This window comes from Triticum urartu, chromosome 4 (genome assembly GCF_003073215.2).
Source record: "Triticum urartu cultivar G1812 chromosome 4, Tu2.1, whole genome shotgun sequence".
Taxonomy (NCBI): domain Eukaryota; kingdom Viridiplantae; phylum Streptophyta; class Magnoliopsida; order Poales; family Poaceae; genus Triticum; species Triticum urartu.
In genome coordinates this window covers 602,507,417-602,513,592 of record NC_053025.1, presented here as the reverse complement: position 1 = coordinate 602,513,592, position 6,176 = coordinate 602,507,417, and the positions used below count along the sequence as shown (strand labels likewise).

Sequence of the window (6,176 nt, the reverse complement as noted above, 5' to 3'; positions counted from 1 at the left end):
CTTTTCCGCTTTGGTAAAAATGATAATCCTAATCACGTGCCACTATTTGCCAGCGATGCATGCTATTGCTAGTACAGCCTTGTTCTATACAGACTACAGCCCAAGTGGCACCCTGCAAATACACACGCGCAAAGCGAAGCAAAAAAGTTGACAGCGAACAAAGTTATTCCAGCGTAGGTATGCTGTACAGACCGGCATGAAGCATCTCTTTTTTTACCTGTGCGATGCGAGTAAAAAAGCGGTTGGCCAAAAAGAAAGGGTCCGCACATTTACCTTATAGTTTTGCTAGAACTCATCTAGATGAGATATAATTTGGTCTTATTCATCTTTTATAGCCATTGGATGTGTTGCTATAAGATGCGTGTGTGCTGATGTGGGTTGTATCCGTTCTTGTTTTTAAAGTGAATGAGACCAAATTATATCTCATCTAAATGAGTTCTAGATACCCCATTTACCTTATCTAGTCATTTTACATATATCTGCAGAAAGTAGTGTGAATAAAAATCAGTCGGCAAAAAGACTATCCAAGAAAATCGACATTCTGGTCCCTAAAGAAAGATTTATGTGCCTCGAAAGAAAAGCGGCACTTGGTCTAAAAAAGAAAAGAAAAGCAGTGAAGGAAAAACGGGTATATTCGGCAAGAAAAGGGAAATAAAAAGAGCGGCAGTTGCCAGACGGCTAGTACTAAACAAATGGTGGGGTGGGAGAGAGAAACCAGAAAGCAGAGCCCAAACCAAACTAACCCACACGGCCACGCCCACGCCACGAGACGAGGACGAGAGCTTGCACGAACCAACACGACCGCCCGCCCCCGCCCCCGCCCCCGGAGGAGAGAGAGAGAGAGAGACAAGGGCCGCACCGCAGTGGCCACCGAGCAACGGAACAAAGAGGCACGGCAAGCGAGGCCACAGCGAGAGGGAGGAGACGGTTGCCGAGAAGGAGAGGGAGGGTGCAACCTGCCAACGGCACGCACAGAGCCTCCCCGGCGACCGAGGCGGCAGGCGGCGACGGCTCGGGCATCCATGGAGGCGTGCGCCTGACCGGATAGGCCACGCTACGCTCGACATGAAGGTGTCCACCAAGGAGCAGCAGCAGCAGCAGAGGGCGGCGGCGGAGGAGGAGGCCATGGACTTGAGCGCCGGCGGGCCGGGGGAGGAGGAGGAGGAGGCGGCGCGCCCCTCCGGCGCCGGCGAGGGGGGCACGGTGGTGGTGGGCGTGCGGGCGGACGCCGAGAGCCGGGCGCTGCTCACGTGGGCCTTCGTCAATGCCGTCGCCGCCGGGGACCGGGTCGTGGCCGTCCACGTCGTGCTCGCCTCCGCGGCCGAGGCCGCCGCCGCCGTGGACTTCGACGGCATGCTCGCCGTCTACGAGGGATTCTGCAATCTCAAGCAGGTCAGCCCCCTCCCTTTTCAACCGTTGCTTGCCGCGTGCGCTGTAAAAGGAGTTGGATGGATGGGAGTTGGTCGCCATTGGCCAGCAACCAAGCATGTGAACCCCCTTCCGGCCTTCCCCCTTTATTCTTCGCCCGCCATTAATTGCTCCATCTCTTGGAGCAGTAGTATAATTTCCTGTGGGCGCGTCTCGGAGGTTTGGATTTTAACAACTTTTCTTCTTCGGCGATTCTTCCGGGTGCTGTGCCACCCAAAATGCTATCTTCTCGGCTGATTTCTTGGCTTCAACAATAGATTCTCCACAGAAATCTCCTCTCCATGCCAAGTTGGATTTCCGGGGGCTGTTCTTCCTCCACCATTTTTGGATCTATTATCGACTAGCAGTAGCATCCATCCAGCGTGCGTAATCGCGGTGTATTCTAATCAGATCGTCTTGACCCATGCTGCAAAGATTCTTTTTTTTTTTACTCCTCATTCTCATGGATTTCCTTCTGTAAAAATAAAAATCCTGCCGATTTGTCCCCCCATAGCAAACTGCTGCAGAATTTTTGCCCCTGTTCCGTTCTAAAGCGGTTACCACACTGATCTACTGGTGAATTTGCCATCTAGTACCAGTTGCTCAACTTCAGCGTGGTAACGAACTTCCCCTTGTGCGATGTGATGAACAGATCAATCTGAAGGTGAAGATTTGCAAGGGCTCGTCGGTCCGCAAGGCGCTGGTTCGCGAGGCCACCCTGTTCGGGGCCTCCAAGCTTGTCCTGGGCATCACCAAGAGGAAGCGCACCATCGGGTAAGTCCCCCACCATCACGGAAGCATTGGATCCTCGGTGCTTGCCACTATCGAGTTCCTCAACTTTTTCCACCCAATCATTACCACCCACTGTCGTTGAACTTTTGCTTCGGATTCATTTGCCAGGTCCTCGCTGTCGGTTGCCAAGTACTGCGCGAAGAAGCTGCCGGCAAAGTGCGCGGTGCTCGCCGTCAATGGCGGCAAGATCGTCTACCGTAGAGAATCGAATGCTCACTCCGGCAAGGTGTCGGCGGATGTTCCTGGCTGTGGTGATGATGAGATGTACTGTGTGCTGCCGTTCGGTGCCAGTCAGCAGGGTAAAGAAGAGAGCGAGTTGCCTTGTGATGAACCGAGCAAAGATGGCGACGCCGCCGACGAAGAACAGCATGATGTTGGTGCAAAGGGCAGTCAGCCAGAGGAAGAACATCAGCCATCGAGTGTGAAACCTGCTGAGATGTCCACGGCGGAACAGGTTCAGACTGAAGCAGATCCTTCTGACAGGAACAAAGGGTCAACAATGGACCAGAAAGATGTGGTCGCCGATCTACCAGGCGAGGGTGCCAGTGTGCTGTACTGTGTGTTGCCGGAGAGGAGTGACCATTCAGTTGCAAGTACTTCGAGTCGGCAAGAAATTGACTCGACTGAGCCACCAGCCGAAGGGGATGGCGATCTGTTTTGCTTATTGCCCCCGAGGAATGGAAATTCAGGCAGGAGCAGCAATGATTCTAAGCGTTCGAGTTCAGGCCACAAAGATGATGGGGATCTGTTCTGCCGGCTGTCAAAGAATGGTGGACATTCAGGTGGGAGTTCTGGGGGATCCAAGCGCTCTGTTGGTGTAAGAAGTGTGTTTAGGGCCATCAGGCGGAGCAGTAGTTTCTCCAGTGATATTCCATTGAGCTTTGAAACATCTGCTGATAAGAGAGATGGCTCGGTTTCCATGGGTGCCACCGAACGTTCTTCTTCCGCAGTATCTACAGAACCTGAGGATTTGCAAAAGGAAACCCCTACTAGTTCTCCAATGTCTCTGAGAAGGCTGATCGAAGGAAGGTCTGACCGCTGCCGCCTGCGAAGGAGAATCTTCCACCATGAAAGAACCTCATCTTTTGAGTGGGCCAAAGTGTCCATGGTTCAATGGGCGATGAGGCTCCCAAGCCGTTACAGTTCTGTGCACCCGGACAACAAATCCTTGAAATCTGATACAAGTCCGAGGTTGCGTGGTGATTCAGAATGTGATTCCACTTCCACTGCTGAGCCAGAATCTATATTTTCTTTCTCTTTGTATGATGTGGCATGGCCTCCCAGTGAACTGGGATCTCTTCAAGAAGAGTATTCTTCAGTATGTAGGCTGTTTAGTTATGAGGAGCTGAAACTTGCTACATCAAACTTCTCACCAGGTAATTCTATTTGGCATCTACATTGCTCTATTATATACGTTTGTTTTAGCAAAACTGGAACCCGATTTTCTTTCACTAATACAGATATGTTTTCTGCGAAACTAAAAGCTAATCTTCTTTTGCAGATATGTTGATTGGGAAGGGAGGAACTAGCCACGTTTACAAGGCACAATTAAATGATGGCACCTTGTATGCTGCAAAGATTCTGAAACCTTCAGTTGATGCACTTCAGGAGTTTATTACGGAAATTGAGACTGTAACCAGCTTGCAAAATGAGAATATTGTCTCACTAAGGGGATTCAGCTTTGATAACTACTTCCTTGTGTTGGTGTACGATTACATGCACCAGGGAAGCTTAGACAAAGCGCTTCATGGTAAGCATCATGATGAAATACGCGACCTATCCCATCCCCAACCCTCTTTTTAAGTGGACTAATATTCTGTAACTGTTCTTCAGGCAAGTGTGAGCATAGCCTTAGCTGGGAAAAGAGAAATAAGATAGCAATTCACATTGCAAAGGCGCTTGAATTTTTGCATCATGGTGGTGTCACCGAGTCTGTGATTCACGGAGATGTTAAATCTGCAAACATCCTCCTCTCAGAGGATTTTGAGGCCCAGGTATAAATATTCAGAGATCTGTTTGCAAGTACCAAGAGAAAATACTCTGCTTTTCTCTTTTCTGCAGTAACTACTTTTAAAATATATATTATATATGCAAGTGCCTTAATGCGTAAGCAGTGATGGATGAATTGTGGTTAGCCTGTAACTTGTCAAATTCTGCTCTGGTCGTGACATCGTCTCTGTTTTTAAAATTTCAGCTGTGTGATTTTGGGTTGGCAAAGAAAGTTTCAGCTTCAACCCCTCACCTAACATGCACTGACATCACAGGAACTTTTGGGTGAGTATCATCTCTGAGCTATATATGTTTGTTGCCACTTTTATGTTTTATGAAATGTGAAGTGTCTAAACAAATCACTGCTGCGACAGGTACATGGCACCTGAATATTTTTCGCACGGGAAGGTGAACAAGAAAATCGATGTGTATGCATTTGGGGTTGTGCTGCTGGAGATAATTTCAGGGAGAAAACCCATTATAACAGGATGTGCGAAGGGCCAGGAAAGCCTGGTTGGATGGGTGAGTAGAGTACCCCCTCACTCGATTTATACGCCTAGCTGGTTCATCGGAACAGTAACATGCTCTGAGAACAAGATAGTAGCTGCACATACATATATAAAAATGGCACTAGGCTGTTGCTGCACTTGCTCTGTTTCTCTTTGTTGACTTCATACTCACTCTTGCGGTGCACAAGTGAGATCTGCTTTCCCTTTTCCTAATTTTTCGCACTTGCTTTCATTTCAGGCAAGGCCACTACTTTCAAGTGGGGAGATCAAGCAGCTGGTGGATTCGGCTCTGGGCAACGACTATGACTGTGACGAGATGGAGAGGATGACACTCGCCGCCTCGCTGTGCACGAGGACGTCTTCTGATTCCAGACCTGAAATGCCGCTAGTAAGAACGCATATAAAACACTACCAATATCTCATGAAAACCATGCTGCCCCAGATATCTGACTTGGCTAAACTTTGTCCACGCGAACCCAGGTGCTGAAGCTGCTGGAGGGGGACGATGAGACAGTCCAATGGGCGAGGTCGCAGATGTGCGCAGGCTCGGACGTGTCGGACGAGGAGGCGATGACCCCGCGCTCAAACATGCAGTCCCATCTGAACCTGGCGCTGCTGGGCGTGGATGAGGAGGAGGACACGCTGTCGCGGTGCAGCACGGAGCGGACCGCAGACACCTCGGCGGACGGCGGGTACTGGAGCCGGTCCTCGAGCTTCGACTAGGCAATCCAGCCAGCCGTCTGTGGTCTCTGTACAGTTCCTGACGATTGGTTGTGGCATCTGGACTGGGGGAGATTCTTTGGTGGGTGCTTGGCTTGGCTTGCTCATGTAGGAAGGATTCTTGAGTGGGTGCTTGGCTTGGGTTGCTCTGCTCATGTGTGTGTGCAGGGCGAGAGATGTCTGATGCTGTTGTTGATGCTAATTGAATTGAATTAGGAGTTGCTTTTGTAGTTTTGTAGTAGCAGTTGTAGATCTATCTAACCTTTGCTGGCCTTGGGTGCAGCATTCTACGATTATGAGGAATGAATGTATGGTTTCATGGTGCATCAGGATTGGAATGAAATCGATTGCTCTCAACCTTTTGCTTTTGTGTTACTTGCTGTCTTCTCCTTGGATGCCATCCTGAACAATCATTCAGATTCAGGCACTGTTTACCTGCCCTCTCTCTCTCTGACACTGAAGTCTGAAGATACTACCAAATCTGAGTTGATCTTTTCAGACTGTAGAGAAGAACAGTTCATTATAGTGCAAACTGCAAAGTTTTTCGCCTAATAATAACCGAAGGTGTGCAGCGACAAGAGAAACTGTGGCTGCTTGAGTAGTCGCAGGTGTGAGATGTTTGCTAGTATGTGGAGCATGCATTTGGGCATGGGGATGGATTGGAACGGGGACACCAGAGCAGATCTGGTCTGGTTTGTTTAACTGGTGGCAGCGACGGCGCTACAGTCACCGGATCGATCCCACGAGGTGTCCCACACA

The 6,176-nt window shown here is 49.7% G+C and overlaps 1 pseudogene; it reads left to right on the top strand.

Annotated features, from left to right (window-relative positions):
* The first annotated feature begins 700 nt into the window (after window positions 1-700).
* LOC125553080 lies at window positions 701-5,774 on the top strand (annotated as a pseudogene).
* The last annotated feature ends 402 nt before the right edge of the window (window positions 5,775-6,176 follow it).